Source organism: Taudactylus pleione, unplaced genomic scaffold (assembly GCF_031769625.1).
Source record: "Taudactylus pleione unplaced genomic scaffold, aTauple2 ptg000065l, whole genome shotgun sequence".
NCBI lineage: Eukaryota > Metazoa > Chordata > Amphibia > Anura > Myobatrachidae > Taudactylus > Taudactylus pleione.
The window spans coordinates 1,217,805-1,233,369 of NW_028284467.1; positions in this window are offsets into that span (position 1 = coordinate 1,217,805).

Genomic DNA, 15,565 nt, shown 5'->3' on the forward strand with positions numbered 1-15,565 from the left:
AGGCCGGCTGGCTTGACCGTTAAAGGGTGCTGTAACCCCCAAAGTACACTCCAAACCAAATAAAAAATTTTTTTCTGTGTTTGTGAATTGTGTGCACAGTAGCCGCACGTGCATCAACAAAGTAGTGCCAAGCGTTCGCCTGTGTCATAAGTAAAGGGCCGCCTGGCTTGACTGTTAAAGGGTGCTGTAACCCCCAAAGTACACTCCAGTCCAAACCAAATAAAAAAATATTTTCTGTATTTGTGAATTGTGTGCGCAGTAGCCGCACGTGCATCAACAAAGTAGTGCCAAGCGTGCGCCTGTCTCCCATAAGTAAAGGGCCGGCTGGCTCATTTCTTAAAGGGTGGTGTAACCCACAAAGTGCACTAGTCTCCAACAAAAATAAAAAATTACTTTCTGTGTTTGTGTGCGCCTTAGCCGCACGTATATATCAATATAACATAAATGGAGGACCAAACTTTCTCCGATAAAAATAAAATAGGGAAAGATCAAGAACCACTTCCTCCTAGTGCTGAAGCTGCTGCCACTAGTCATGACATAGACGATAACATGCCATCAACGTCGTCTGCCAAGGCCGATGCCCATAGTAGAGGGCACATACAATCCCAAATGACAAAGTTCAGGAAAATGACCTTGAAAAAAACATTTAAATCATCTGAAGAGAAACGTAAACTTGCCAATAAGCCATTTACGACACAGAGTGGCAAGGAACGGCTAAGGTCGATCCCTAGTATGTTCATGACTAGTGGTTCAGCTTCACATGACGATGGAAGCCCTCCTCCCGCTAAAAAAATCAAACGAGTTAAGCTGCCAAAAGCACAGCGAAGAACTGTGCGTTCTAAGAAGATATCACAAATCCCCAAGGAGAGTCCAAGTGTGGTGGCGGTTGCGATGCCTGACCTTCCCAGCACTGGACGGGAAGAGGTGGCTCTTTCCACCATTTGCACGCCCCCTGCAAGTGCTGAAAGGTGCACCCACAGTCCACTTGCTGATATGCAAATTGAAGATGTCACTGTTGAAGTACAACAGGATGAGGATACTGGTGTAGCTGGCACTGAGGAGGAAGTTGGCGAGGAGGATTCTGATGGTGATGTGGTTTGTTTAAATCAGGCTCCGGGGGAGACAGTTGTTGTCCGTGGGATGAAAAAGCCCATCACGGTCATGCCTGGGCAGAAGACCAAACATTCCACCTCTTTGGTCTGGCAATATTTCTATCCAAATCCAGACAACTGTCTTGCCATATGTACCATATGTAAAGGTGAAATAAGTAGGGGTAGGGACGTTAACCACCTAGGAACATCCTCCCTTATACGGCACCTGCAGCGCGTTCATAAAAAGTTACTGTCAAGTTCAGAAACTTTGGCTCAGACCGTAAGCAGTCCAGGGTCACATAAATCCCTTTTTCCTGTTTTATCCAAGGAATCGGTGGATGAGGAGGATGAGGACGACATCTTGCCTCCGTAGAACCAGTTTGTGCAGGGACACATTAATTGCCAGCTTGTTTTGTGGGGGCCCAAACGAACCAATCATTTCAGCCACAGTCATGTGGCAGACCCTGGCGCTGAAATGATTGGTTTGTTAAGTGTGCATGTCCTATTTATACAACATAAGGGTGGGTGGGAGGGCCCAAGGACAATTCCATCTTGCACCTCTTTTATTTCTTTGCAGTATGTACTGTTTGGGGCCTAGTTTTTCAAACTGCCATCCTGTCTGCCACTGCAGTGTCACTCCTAGATGGGCCACGTGTTTGAGCCGCCCACTCGTGTCGCTTAGCATAGTCATCCAGCTACCTCGGTGCAACCTTTTGGCCATAAAAACAATATTGTGAGGTGTGAGGTGTTCAGAATAGACTGGAAATGAGTGGAAATTAAGGTTATTGAGGTTAATAATAGCATAGGAGCAGAAAAACCCAGAAATTCTGTGATTTTAGCTGTTTTTATGCTTTTTTTAAAAAAAAATACAGATCCAAAACACAAAACCCAGAACCCAAAACACGGAAGGGTGGTTTTGGCAAAACCAACCCAGATCCAAAACACGAAGAAAGATCCAGATCCAAAACCAAAACACAAAACACCAAAAGTGGCCGGTGCACACCCCTAATTGTAATAGGATCAGAAGGCCTGATTCAGCAGTGCACGCAAGTACACTGCTGAACACAGATTCCCGATTATCGGGAATTTGCGTGTGCACAGGACCCATTGTGCAGAAAGGGTCCTGCTAAGACGCACACAAGCCCTTGAATGCCTGTGCCTGATTGACAGACAGGCATTTAAGGGGTGGTGTGGGGGCAGGGTTCGGCCGGCGTTCCCAGAAACGTTTTCTGAGAGTGGCCAGCCCAGGGACTCCGTTGGCTCGCAAGCCGGCCAGCCTGAGTAAGCTGAGGATTACTCAGTTGTCTGGCTGCCCAGCGCCGTTCACCATTGCCACCATCGACCAACGATGGTCACGATGGTGATCCCAGCCTGCGACCTCCATCGCAGTGCTATGATCGCAAATGCAGCAGGGGGTGTCATACCCCTCCTGCTGCATTTACATTATTGCAAGGATCGCAATTGCAAAGCTGCCTGCGTGCATATATCATATCCTGTATCTATAGCCTGCGTGCAGTTTTGCAATTGCAATCATTGCTGAATCAGGCCCAGGGTACTTATTGTATTCATTCTTCAAAACTGGGACACATGGGTTTGCAGGAGATAATTGGACAGGTTCACAAAAACCAGGAGCCAATAAGAGCATTATAATATTATCAGCAATAAAGCAGCCAATATCTGCACCTTCATGTGTGAGCAAATTTGAAATGACAGGGGCTAGGGAAATATAGCAAATCTGAATCTAAACAACACAGAAAAGTGATGCGTGGTTCCTGTGAAACTGGTTCAGTATATGAAGATTGTGGTGTCAACAAAACTTTTCCTTTATATATTTCCACTCACCCCTGTAGGATCACATTACTTTCCCATTGCTCCCCTCACCTCTTAATGCATTTCTTCCCCAACATCCCACAACACATACAGTATACGCCTTGCACATTACTTACCTGTAAGGGAGCTCCCAGGCAGCAGCAGTAAAACTAAATGAGCTTTTGATGGGCATCAATCTTCCTTTATGAAAAGATGGATCTTCATGCCCGAATAATCATGCTTTTTTGGATTACTCTGGCCTTCTTCTGAGTCGCGCGCAATGCCAATATTCACACAAATGTTCAATGTCTTTCAACTGTGCAGCAGTGATTTAGGTGCACGGTCTCAGAAATGTATTGGAAAGGATTTGGGGTGTTCCTGGGTGGTGATGATTCAGAAGCACACGCACTGCTCTATGGGCGTGTTATGGGAGTGTCAAGGGCATGTCGCTTAGCTGGTTGTGAACTGAGGGTCTCATTCAGACCCGCTCGCAAGCGCAGGACGCTCGCAAGCGGGTCGATGGTCCCCAAATGCGCATGCGCACGACAGAGGGAGCTCCGTCGTGCGCATGCGCGAGACCCGCATAGCGACAGCCAAGCTGTCGCTCCGGGTCTCGCACCAAAGGGGGCGTGCTGTCGATGGTGAGTGACAGCATGCCCCCTTTGGTGGGCGTGCTGGGGGCGTGGCTGCCAGACAGAGGCGTTCCCATGGGAACGCCTACCGTCTGGGGCCGGCCCCACTGACATCACTAGTGATGTCAGTGGGAGTGATTTTGGCTCTGATTTTGGCTCCTACCGCAGGGTCTCGTCGCAAGCCCGATGGTCGTGATGGTCTTGACCATCGCGACCATCATCATGGACGCTCGCATAAGCTGTGGGTGGTAACAGCTATGCGAGCGTCTAAAAGGCCGCTCCAAATTTAAATAGGACGGCCCTGATTCAGAGCGAGCGCTCTGGACAGAGCGTCCGGCTCTGAATCAGGGCCTGAGACACTAAATCACTTACATTCGAGGCCATACTCTGATGTAGAATCTGCACCTAACATGGGGCAGGTGCAAATTTCAATTGTGCGACTGATGGTAGCGTCTAAAGTAGAGATGAGCGGGTTCGGATCTCAGAGATCCGAACCCACCCGAATTTTGAGATCTGGGGCGAGAACCGAACGTGCATTCGGTTTCCCTGCCGGCCCTGGATCTCAAACCAAGTCAAAAGCATACAGACGAAATCTTGCGGGTCGCAAGCTTTCATCTCTATGATCTATGTAGTATATATGGGACCACGCGGCGGATGCCATTTCACTCCAGCTGTGGAGACTGAACAGGGAGGGTGGGTAGTGTAGGGCTGGGAGAGGTGCTGGTGCTTTATGCTGTGTCCTGGGCCGGTGCTGATCCATCTGGGCTGGTACTGTGCTGTCTGCTGCATCCATCTGGGTTGGTGCTGATCCATCTGGGCTGGTTCTGTGCTGTCTGGTGCTGGTGCTGTCTGCTGTGTCCTGGGCTGGTGCTGATCCATTCTGGGCTGGTGCTGTGCTGTCTGCGGTGTCCATCTGGGCTGTTGCTGATCCATCTGGGCTGGTGCTGTGCTGTCTGCTGCGCCCATCTGGGCTGGTGCTGATCCATCTGGGCTGGTGCTGTGCTGTCTGCTGCGTCCATCTGGGCTGGTGCTGATCCATCTGGGCTGGTGCTGTGCTGTCTGCTGCTTCCATCTGGGCCCAACTTCTGGATCCCCCCAAAAATAAAAAAATATATATTGTCAATTTATTTTCTGTGTGTGTGTGCATGTTAGGCTTAGCCGCACAAGATACAGCAAGTTGCAACCTAGTGCTGCCCGACTCCAGTTGTCATCAATCGGTGCTCCGGGCCCAAGTTCTGGACGCGAAAAAAAATAAAAATAAAGTGTCTTTTTTGTCTAATATTTGTCTGTGTGTGTGTGAGTGTTAGGCTTAGTGCTGCCCGACTCCAGTCATCATCAAATTGTGCTCTGGGCCCAAGTTCTAGACCCGAATAAATGAGTGCTCGAAGTGGGAATTTATAGGTGGGGGTATGGCGAATTAATCTCTTCCCCCCCCCTCCCCTTGGGCCCCTGCTTCCATATCACCCCATTGTACATCTCACCCCCCCCACCCCACTCTCCCTGCCTGCTCCCCTCTCTCACAACCAGCCCTTCTCACTAATTCCCTCTCTGTCACCCCCTACAATACTAACTGCCTGCCTCCCTCTGTCTGCCCCTCTCTCTATTCCCTCTCACATCCTCCCCTCTCTCTATTCCCTCTCACTACTTACCTCTGTCCTGCGCTCAGTGCGCTGCTGGAACGGAGTTGCCAGGACTCAGGAGCACCGGGTGCCACGTTGCTGGTGCAGTTGCAGTTGTGCACTTGGCAGCGTGTCATTGGCTGGCGGCCGCGAGCCCTGTGATTGGCTGGCTGCCGCGAGTCCTGTGATTGGCTGGCGGCTGCGAGCCCCGTAATTGGCTTGCGGCCGTGAGCCTTGCGATTGGCTGGCGGCCAGTGTGTGCTGACTGTAACCGGGACTGGATGCTTTGTCCCCGCTACATGCCAGCGTGTCCGCTGCCGCCGATCGAGATGTGTCCCCTGCGGGACACATCTCTACACATTTCCGCTGCTGTTCCAGCGCTGGGATGCCATACTGCATCCCAGCGCTGGTGCATTCTATTTTGCGGCTAAAATGAAGTGGGGTCGGGAAGTGGCGGTATGTCATACTGCCGTATACCGCCCCACTTCGACCACTGGAATAAATAAATAAAAATAAAGTGTCTTTTTTTTTTCTAATATTTGTCTGTGTGTGTGTGTGCGTGTGAAGATACAGCAAGTCAGCAACGCAACCTAGTGCTGCCCGTCTCCAGTCATCATCAATCGGTGCTCTGGGCCGGCAATGTTGTGGACCGGCAAAAAAAATAAAACATAGTGTATTTTTTGGTCAATTTTTTTTCTGTGTGCGCATGGCTGCACGTATTTGAATTTTGTAACCGCACCTTGGCTACACTATTGGTGCTTATGACACTGCTTCAAGACCACAGAAAATATGGAGGGCTGTCACATGACAGGAGAGCAAGGCCAAGAACCACATGTTGTAGCTGTTGCCAGCAGTGCAATGCCGTCAACTTCCTCGTCCTCTATTAAGGCCCAAGCCCCAGGGCTTAAGTCACACCATCGATATGGTGAAGCTACTTTTACTGAAGTTAAGAAAAAAAAATTGAAAGGAAATTTGCCTTTAGATAAACAAAAAATTGCCAATATGCCATTCACTACACGAAGTGGCAAGGAAAGGATAAGACCTTGGCCTTTCTTTATGAAGACTGCTGGTTCTATTTCTGATAGCCCTTCTGCTTGTAGTAGAGTGGTGGTGGTACCATTAAAAAATTGAAAGTTGTTAAGATGAGTAAGATAGCTCCGGAAAAACCATCTGTGTGCCCTTAGAAATCAAAATCACAAATCCCCGAGGAGAGTGCAAGTGTGTCCGTGGTTGCCATGTGTGAACCAGACCTAAATATTAGTGTACTGGAGGATCCTCCAAGTTCCAACATTTGTGTGCCCTCTGTAAATGTGGGGAAGAGCATTCAACATCTTGCAGACGTAGTCAGTGAGGATGCTTCTGTGAAATTGCACATGAGGAGGATATTTCCTAGTTGAAGGCACTAAGGATGATGAGGATGTTGATGATGAAGATGTTGGTGATGAGGATATTGATGCCGAGGATGTCCTTTGTGTAAGTAAGGCAACAGCTGTTGCCCATGGATTGAAAAAGCTAAAGCCCATTATTGTCATGCAGGGTGAAAAGACAAAAAAATCCACTTCTCACGTGTGGAATTCTTTCCACCCCAATCCGGACAACAGTTGTCAAGCCATATGTAAACATTGCCAAGCAAAAGTGAGTAGAGGGAGGGACCTAAACCACCTAGGAACCTCCTCCTTGTTACGTCACTTGGAGCACATTCATCCAATATCAAAGTGTATGTCGCCAAGTTATAAAACTCAAAACGTAACAAGTCCAGTATCACCTACCTGCTCCTTCTCTGTGGGATCCAAGCACCTTCAATTTCCAACACCAACACCTGCATCATCAACATCCTCATACATCATCGGGAGTAGTCCTGCTGCATCCAATGTTGTTATTTGAAGCATGATTGACTCCTCTCCTATCCATGATTCCTCAGAAGGATCCTTGATGACTACGCCCACTGTCCACTGGACCACTGATATGTGGACAAGTGGGACAGGGCAAACTAAGGATTACATGACTGTGACAGCCCACTGGGTAGGTGTATTGCCTACAACAGCAACAGCAGCAACAGCATCTACCAAAAGACAGCTGAAATAGAGGCAAGCTACTCTTTGTATAACTGGTTTCAATAAGAGGCATACCACTGAGAACCTCTTAGAAAAACTCAGGGAAATCATTGCTAAATGTCTTACCCCACTTGGACTCTCCTCGGGATTTGTGATTTTGAGAAAATGCCACCAATATTGTGAGAGCATTACATGTGGGCGATTCCAACACGTCCCATGTTTTGCTCACACAATTAATTTGGTGATGCAACATTTTTTTAAAAATGACAGGAGCGTGCAGGAGATGCTCTCGGTGGCCCGCAAAATATCCGGACATTTTAGACATTTGGCAAACACTTGTCGAAGATTGCATGACCAGCAGGTACTGTTATATTTGCCCTGTCATCAGCTGAAGCAAGATGTAGTAACTCAGTGGAATTCTACCCTCTATATGCTTCAGCGGATGGAGGAACAGCAAAAGGCCATCCAGGGCTATACAATGGCCTATAACTTAGGTCATGGAGGGGGAATGCACCTTACTCAAGCACAGTGAAGAATAATTTCTGTGTTGTTCAAGGGTCTCAAACCCTTTGAACTTGCCACACTTGAAGTTAGTTCAGACACTGTCAGCTTGAGTCAGGTCATTCCCCTCAACAGACTGTTGCAAAAACAGCTGGAGAAACTGAAGGAGGAGGTGAAACGGAGCGATTGTGCAAAGTATGTCGGACTGGTGGATCGAGCCCTTGATTCACTTCACCAGGATCCAAGAGTCGTCCATCTATTCAAATTTGAAAAATATATTTTGGCGACCAATCTGGATCCTAGGTTTAAGTCCTACCTTATGAGTTTTTTACAACAGACCGAAATCTAAAACTGTGCAAAGAGCTGTTGGTAAAAAAATTGTCAGCTGCAGCCGCACGTGAAACGCCATTATCTCCTCCTTCAGTTTCTGCAGCTGCCAGGAAAAAACTAAATTTTCCTAACAGAATGCCTGCTGGTCATGCAGATCGTTCACCAAAAAAATGACATCTGGTCGGGCCTGAGAGAACTGACTACTAGTGATATGTCTTCTACCGTAACTATGTGTGATACGGTCTCCATTCACAGAATGGTGGAGGACTATTTCAGAGATAACATCCTAATAGGCATGTCAGACAGTCGCTTTCAGTATTGGCAGGAAAAAGAGGCAATGTAATCCCATACACAAACTGGCTTTGCATTACTTAAGTTGCCTACCCTCCAGTGTGTACTCTGAAAGAGTTTTCAGTGCAGCTGGCAACCTTGTCAGTGATCGGCGTAGGAGGTTACTTCCTCAAAATGTGGAAAAGATGATGTTCATTAAAATGAATTACAAATTCCACGAGGAAGACCTCTACCAACAATTACATGAAAAAATGACAGAGGCACCTATGGTGGATTCCAGCAGGGACGAGTTAATATTGTGTGAAGAAGAGGATGTACACACTGATGGGGATGACGAGGACAAGGACGATGACAACTTGTAATGTAAAGCCAGTTTGTGTATGGGATCATTTTAATTTCCATGTCCATATCACATTCTGTTTTATGGGGGTCCAAACAAACCAATCATTTCAGCCACAATTGGCAGTCCTTGTTGCTGAAATTATTGGTTTGTTAAACTGTCCTGTTTCGTATACAACATAAGGGTGGGTGTTGGTGCATTGCTGCCTGACATTTTAAATTAATATTATGGTTGGTTTAGGAACCAATGATTTGTTTTTAAATTAACTTTATTATCAATTTTACAGCTAGGGGCTGCGCCAATGAATTTATTTTTATTAATTATTCAGCCAGGGCCTGCACCCAATGAATTGTTTTTTAATTAATTTATTATCAATTTTACAGCCAGTGGCTGCACCAATGAATTGTTTTTTAATTAATTTATCAATTTTACAGCCAGGGGTTGCACCAATTATCAACTATCAATTCTTTAATCCTCAAGGGGTACCCTAACCATGATATTTGCACAGTCCTCAACTCTATTTATCACTCAGTTTTGAGCCAGCTAGCTGGATGCAACCTTTTGGCCCTTTAACTAGATTAAAAAAGCAATATTGTGAGCTATGAGGTAGTCAAAATTGACTGGAAATGAGTGGAAATAAATGTTATTGAGGCTATTAATACTTTAGGAACAAAAAAAGGCCAATTTTATGTGATTTTAGCTGTTTTTTTTTTATTTTTTAAGAAAAAATCCAGATCCAAAACCAAAACACGAAAACAAATCACGGAGGTGAGGTTTTGGAAAAACCAATCCAGATACAAAACCTGGGGAGATTTAGATCCGAAACCAAAACACGGGGTTGTTGTACCTAAAGACGTACCATGTGGGCGCCCCAGTCTCTGCACATTCTGGTGCACGCTTGTATAATATAATAATATTTTTTTTCTGAACATCACATGACACAATTAAGCTGGGTACACACTTGAATGACGGTGCGACCCAGCGATGTGGCGAACGATGTAAAAATACATTACACTGCACTGCATGTAACATGTAACTACATTGCGTCATTCATTAAATCATCCCATTTCATGTGCAGCACAGCATATAGGATAATTCAATAATTGACGGCAGGAAACGATGGATTTGGCATACACACTATATGATGTGTGCAATATATCATTCATATCCACGTCAGGACAATATTTCTTATCAAACATTGTATAGTGTGTACCAAGCTTTACACTTAGTAGTTCAAGTGGTCTATTTATTAAGCCTTGGATGGAGATAAAGTGAACGGAGATAAAGTATCAGCCAATCAGCTCCTAACTGTTATGTCACAGGTTGCATTTGAATAAATGCGGTACATTCCGGGAGAGAAAGGTAAGCAGGAGATATCTGTGATACTAGTGTATGGGGACAGCGGTACATTCTGGGAGAGAAAGGTAAGCAGGACATATCTGTGATACTAGTGTATGAAAATAGCGGTACATTCCGGGAGAGAATGTTAAGCAGGACATATCTGTGATACTAATGGAACGGGGACAGCGGTACATTCCAGGAGAGAAAGGTAAGCAGGATATATCTGTAATCTGTGATATCTCCTGCATTATCTTTTTGATGAATGGCCCAAAAACTTAATTTCTACAAAAGCAGGTGAAAATGTCAACTTTCACTTGCTTTTGTAGAAATGAAGTGATGATGAATAGACACCTAAGCGTGGTTCATGTAAATAAATTGTAGCCAGGGAAGAGGGAATTGTTGCTTTTTAAAATGCATCCCAATTGAAGGGACGAGAAAGTATATCTAAACGTCCAATAAAGGTCCTACAATTCTCTGGCATCACTACAATGGAGTTTCTATATTTATTAGGAACATTTACAATGGGGAATACACTATTGGTATACAATCGTTTTTCTCTATACAGTCCTGTTTAATTTAAAGTGTTCCTACTTTGAGCACTCTGCAGTGACTTCTATGGCTTGTAATGAAGAGAAATTTAGACAACAGGTACTTCAGATGGTGAGCTTGGTGAGCTATACATTTATGGAAAAAAAAATGTAGCTACATATTTTGATACCAGGTGGAACTGTTGTAATATAAATCACTTGAATAATATTACAATTGTCCAATCCGTCCTCCATTGTGGTTAACAGCAGATCTAGGCCCTGATTCATTACGGATCGCACCTGCGATGGCAATAGCGATTACACACGCACTCTCACTACGATGATATGTTAATCCATTGCGATCGCTATGTCACCGCAGCACGACATAAGGACGCCCACTTTACCTTACACACATATGTAATCCTTAGCAAGCCTGCAAAACCATCGGTAACATGGAGTACCATCTCATCCTCACGCACACCTGCACAAGCTCTGACCTTACTCAGGACTTGCTAACCTCGATGCACGCTAGGAGACCTCAGGCTGCGTAAGGCATTGCAGTGGATAATTTTTGAATGCCCATGCAACATCATTCAAACGCACTGCCAAGCCTGCATTTTGCCGACCACCCCCCTCGTCACCACCCACAAATGGCGCTTCCTGTCAATCACTCTGCGATGGTTCTGCGTAGTCACTGCGATTGCAGTCCTGATCGTAGTGGCCAGTTCACGCACACGCACAGTAAGCAACAATTGGCCGATTGCGTGCATATTAGCTGTTGTGGTTCTTTACTGGATCAGGCCCTCAATTCAAAAAACAACTTTCTCTATAGCAGAATATAACAGGATGTAGTCAGCATCCCGTCGTGAGGGATGCCGACGGTCGAAATACTGGCGCTGGAATCCCGAAGGTAAGTATCGGGGGTTAGGGGGAGGGTTAGGCTTAGGCACCGGGCAGGGGGATGTTAGGGTTAGACACCAAGGCCCGTATTTAATTAGCCATGATAATTTTGCCACCATCGGCGAAATGAACTTTTCGCATACATCGCGTTTTTTGGCTAATTCACTTTTCGTGCGTGCGTGCAATGGACGCAATAATGGGACCCGGCGAAATGCAAACAGGCGAAAAGTGCTGTCACATTTGAGAAAATCAGCCTGATGCCCCCCAAAGGATGCACTAACATTGGGGAACAATGTAGTTGCCCACGAATAGCCCTGCTAAAGCTATTTGGGGTACTTAAATGCTCTCAATAGCTGCTAATTAGCGTCTTTGCACAAGTGGTGAAGAATAGCATTTAGCAGGGTTTTAGGGTGAAAATAACCAAATTTGTGGTACATGAAAGCAAGCATGGTTATAAAGTTAAAAGTTAAGTTTAAAATAGTGAGAAATGCACCTTCAGCAAACACCTGCACATAAAAAAGACCTCCCCCATAGTTGCAGAACCCCCAAAAGCTTATTTCGATAGTTTTTAAGTTTGTACCCCAACTTTGTTTTTTTTCCGCCCCCTTTATCAATATAATTATTTGGGGTGTCGCTCAAATTTTTTTTTGCTTTTTTTGACGCAGGTAACCTTTGGAGACCTGTCCCAAGGGTGCAGGGTGGTTTCCCCATCTTTGCACCCCAAAACCGCTATTTTGCACTTTTTCCACCTGGTATTCATAGGCGAAACTTGTCCGCCTATTACATTGCATTGAATTTCAGCTTACGCAAAAAGTCTTTGCAAGTGAATCGGGCGAAAAGTTTCCGCCAGGCGAAATGACGTCACTCGCGATACTTTTCCGCAGATTCGGACTTTTCACCTGTTATTGAATACGGCCCTAAGACGGAAGGTTAGGGTTAGGCACTAAGGAGGAAGGGTTAGGGTTAGGCACAGACGAGGGGGAGGTTAGGCACTAAGGGGGGAGATTAGGTAGGCATCGGGGATGGAGGGTTAGGGTTAGGGATAGGGGTTAGTCTTACATTATTTACAGAAGGGTTTCTGACTGTCGGGATGCTGCTGGTGGTATGCTGACCAGCGGCATCCCCACCACTGGGATCCCATACCCAACGCGAATACAACATGTTAGGTGGAATAACCAGCATATCAATCTGACATGGTTCTCAGTGAGGCCAGGTGATCGGCTAGGCAAAGATGTTTGCATGTAGCAGCTGATGACCAAGCCAAAGTTCTCAAACAATCATCCTTGTTTTAAAGTCACTGAGATTTTCTCTTGCAGCCACATATTATGACTCTATATAACCACGGCAAACCAATACATTTTACATGACCTTGACCATACTGGGATGTTATTTTTTTTAAGGAACACTAAGGGCTACTGTATTTCACACACACTGGTTTTTACCGACTGGCAAAAAAACTGCAATTTTTTTGCAGTGTAGTCAATTTAAAAACTTATTTAAACAGATGGGTCCTTTCAGATGGCACGGACATGGCACGGTCGCCGTGTTACAGCCGGGAATATCCACTGACAAGGGCGGCTGCCATGCTGTGTCCGTGCCGTCACTGCAAGTCAGTGAATCACGTTTTGCAATGTTTGCTCTCACACACCGGCTTTTCTGAGCTTGTACCCATCCACAACTCCATCTGCTGCTGCTGCTGCACATGCCTACTAAATTAAAAAAACAAACCACAACATTAAAAACGGCTTAAAGCCGTTGCATGTGAATGGATGCCGGCAAAAAACGTCCGGCTTTGGACGTTTTTTTGCTGGCCGGTGTGTGTGAAATTAAGCCCTTAAGCCACACCTTGTAGAAGGGAGTTATTTGGCGAATACTAGCCTCTACTGCCCATTATTACTGCCATACTAAATCCTATTGGGAATTATGTGGTGTTTACTCCTTTTATCTGCTTTTCCATCATTATACAGCAATATAAAGGTTATACTGTTCATATGCAGTGTGGAAATTATTTATGAACAGAGGGTCCAGTGAGTTGGCGTTCTTGATTGGCATATTTGTTTCTCATATCGGTAAATAATGCACTAACCTTACTTACTAAGATACCATTGGTAATTTGTGGTGTTTTGTGCACCTGAGGACATAGCTTTTAATTCAACGGGGATCTATAATTTGGTGCACCTCAGAAACACTGTTGGCAGACACACATATATCATAATTGAGAGAGATCATAAGTTTGTAATAGCCGGACGCAGCTATTTGATTGATGTGTTTGTCCCTTAGAAGATTTCATATAACTATATAACTATACACTTATGAACATTCAGCTTGTGCTGCTACACAACAGGGATTTCTGCATTTACTCACGGGACATTTTGTTACCACCTTTTCTCTTTTCAACGATTAGTAACAACTAGCTGATGCATTGTGATAGTTACAATTATTTGTTATTTCAGTGTAGGTTTCCTATCCTATTTTATATGATTTGAAATAGAATAAATGTGTATGTATATTTTTGATGTATATTCATTTGTCACCTAATTATTTTTCTTGTGGCACATTTATAGTTCATTCATGCATTTGACATACTTTTAGCGCGGTTATATCCTTCTCATTTCTTCTTTTCTGGGAATACTGTGTGGCCTACTATATTCTGGGTATATTTATTGGTACATTAAATGTACTAATATCTACTATACATTATTACTGACATTTTGTTCTGTTGTGCAAAAAAAACTCTTGGCAAATCCCTTTTACATCTCAAACTGAAAGGTGCCCAACAGTGTTGGGCAACTTTCAGTTTGAGATGTAAAAGGGATTTGCCAAGAGCTTTTTTGCACTTTTTTTAATGCACATTTTTTATTTTTCACAACTGGTCATGTGTATGCAATGGCATAACACTAAGGGGGCAGGGCTGAAGATAGATTGGGCGTGCAGCTGCAGCCAAAGTAGGGCATGCCAAGGGGACGGGAGTGAAGATGGAATTGGGCGTGCAGATGCAGCCAAAGTAGGGCATGCCACTAAGGGGGTGGGACTGAAGATGGAATTGGGCATGCTGATGCAGCCAAAGTAGGGCATGCCACTAAGGGGGTGGGACTGAAGATGGAATTGGGCGTGCAGATGCAGCCAAAGTAGGGCATGCCACTAAGGGGGCGGGACTGAAGATGGAATTGGGCATGCTGATGCAGCCAAAGTAGGGCATGCCACTAAGGGGGTGGGACTGAAGATGGAATTGGGCATGCTGATGCAGCCAAAGTAGGGCATGCCACTAAGGGGGTGGGACTGAAGATGGAATTGGGCGTGCAGATGCAGCCAAAGTAGGGAATGCAACTAAGGGGGTGGGACTGAAGATGGAATTGGGCGTGCAGATGCAGCCAAAGTAGGGAATGCAACTAAGGGGGCGGGACTGAAGATGGAATTGGGCGTGCAGATGCAGCCAAAGTAGGGCATGCCACTAAGGGGGTGGGACTGAAGATGGAATTGGGCGTGCAGATGCAGCCAAAGTAGGGCATGCCACTAAGGGGGTGGGAATGAAGATGGAATTGGGCGTGCAGATGCAGCCAAAGTAGGACTTACAATTAAACTGACTGGCAAAACTTCACAAACGTATGCACATGCAGGCTTTTGGGGTGTTGGTGCTCTCACCATGGTGTAAGTGTAACACTGATGATGGCTGCATCTGATTTAGGGGTGAGCGGGTTCGGATTTCTGAAATCCAAACCCCCCCGAGCCCCCCCGATCCGAGGCCAATCCGAGTCAGGCTCAACTTTTCCCGCCTGACTCGGATCTAAAATCGAGGCAAAACATCATCATCCCGCCTTCCAGGTCTCGCGGGTTTTGGATCCTATATAAGGTACCCGCGTCGGCGCTATTTTCTCACTCGGCTGTGGACAGTGAAGAGGGAGGGTGGGAGTTAGGGCTGGCTGGGCTGTGTAGTGTAGTGCAGTGTAGTGTTGTGCTGTGCTGCGCTGTGCTGCGCTGTGCTGCTGTTGTCCATAGGGGCTGTGTCCACTACTTCAAAGTCCATAGGGGCTGGATGGACTGTGTTGTGCAGTCAGTTGTCCATAGGGGCTGTGTCCACTCCAAAGTCCTGTGCAGTGTCACAGTCCTAAAGGGGTGCTGTAGTGTTGTCC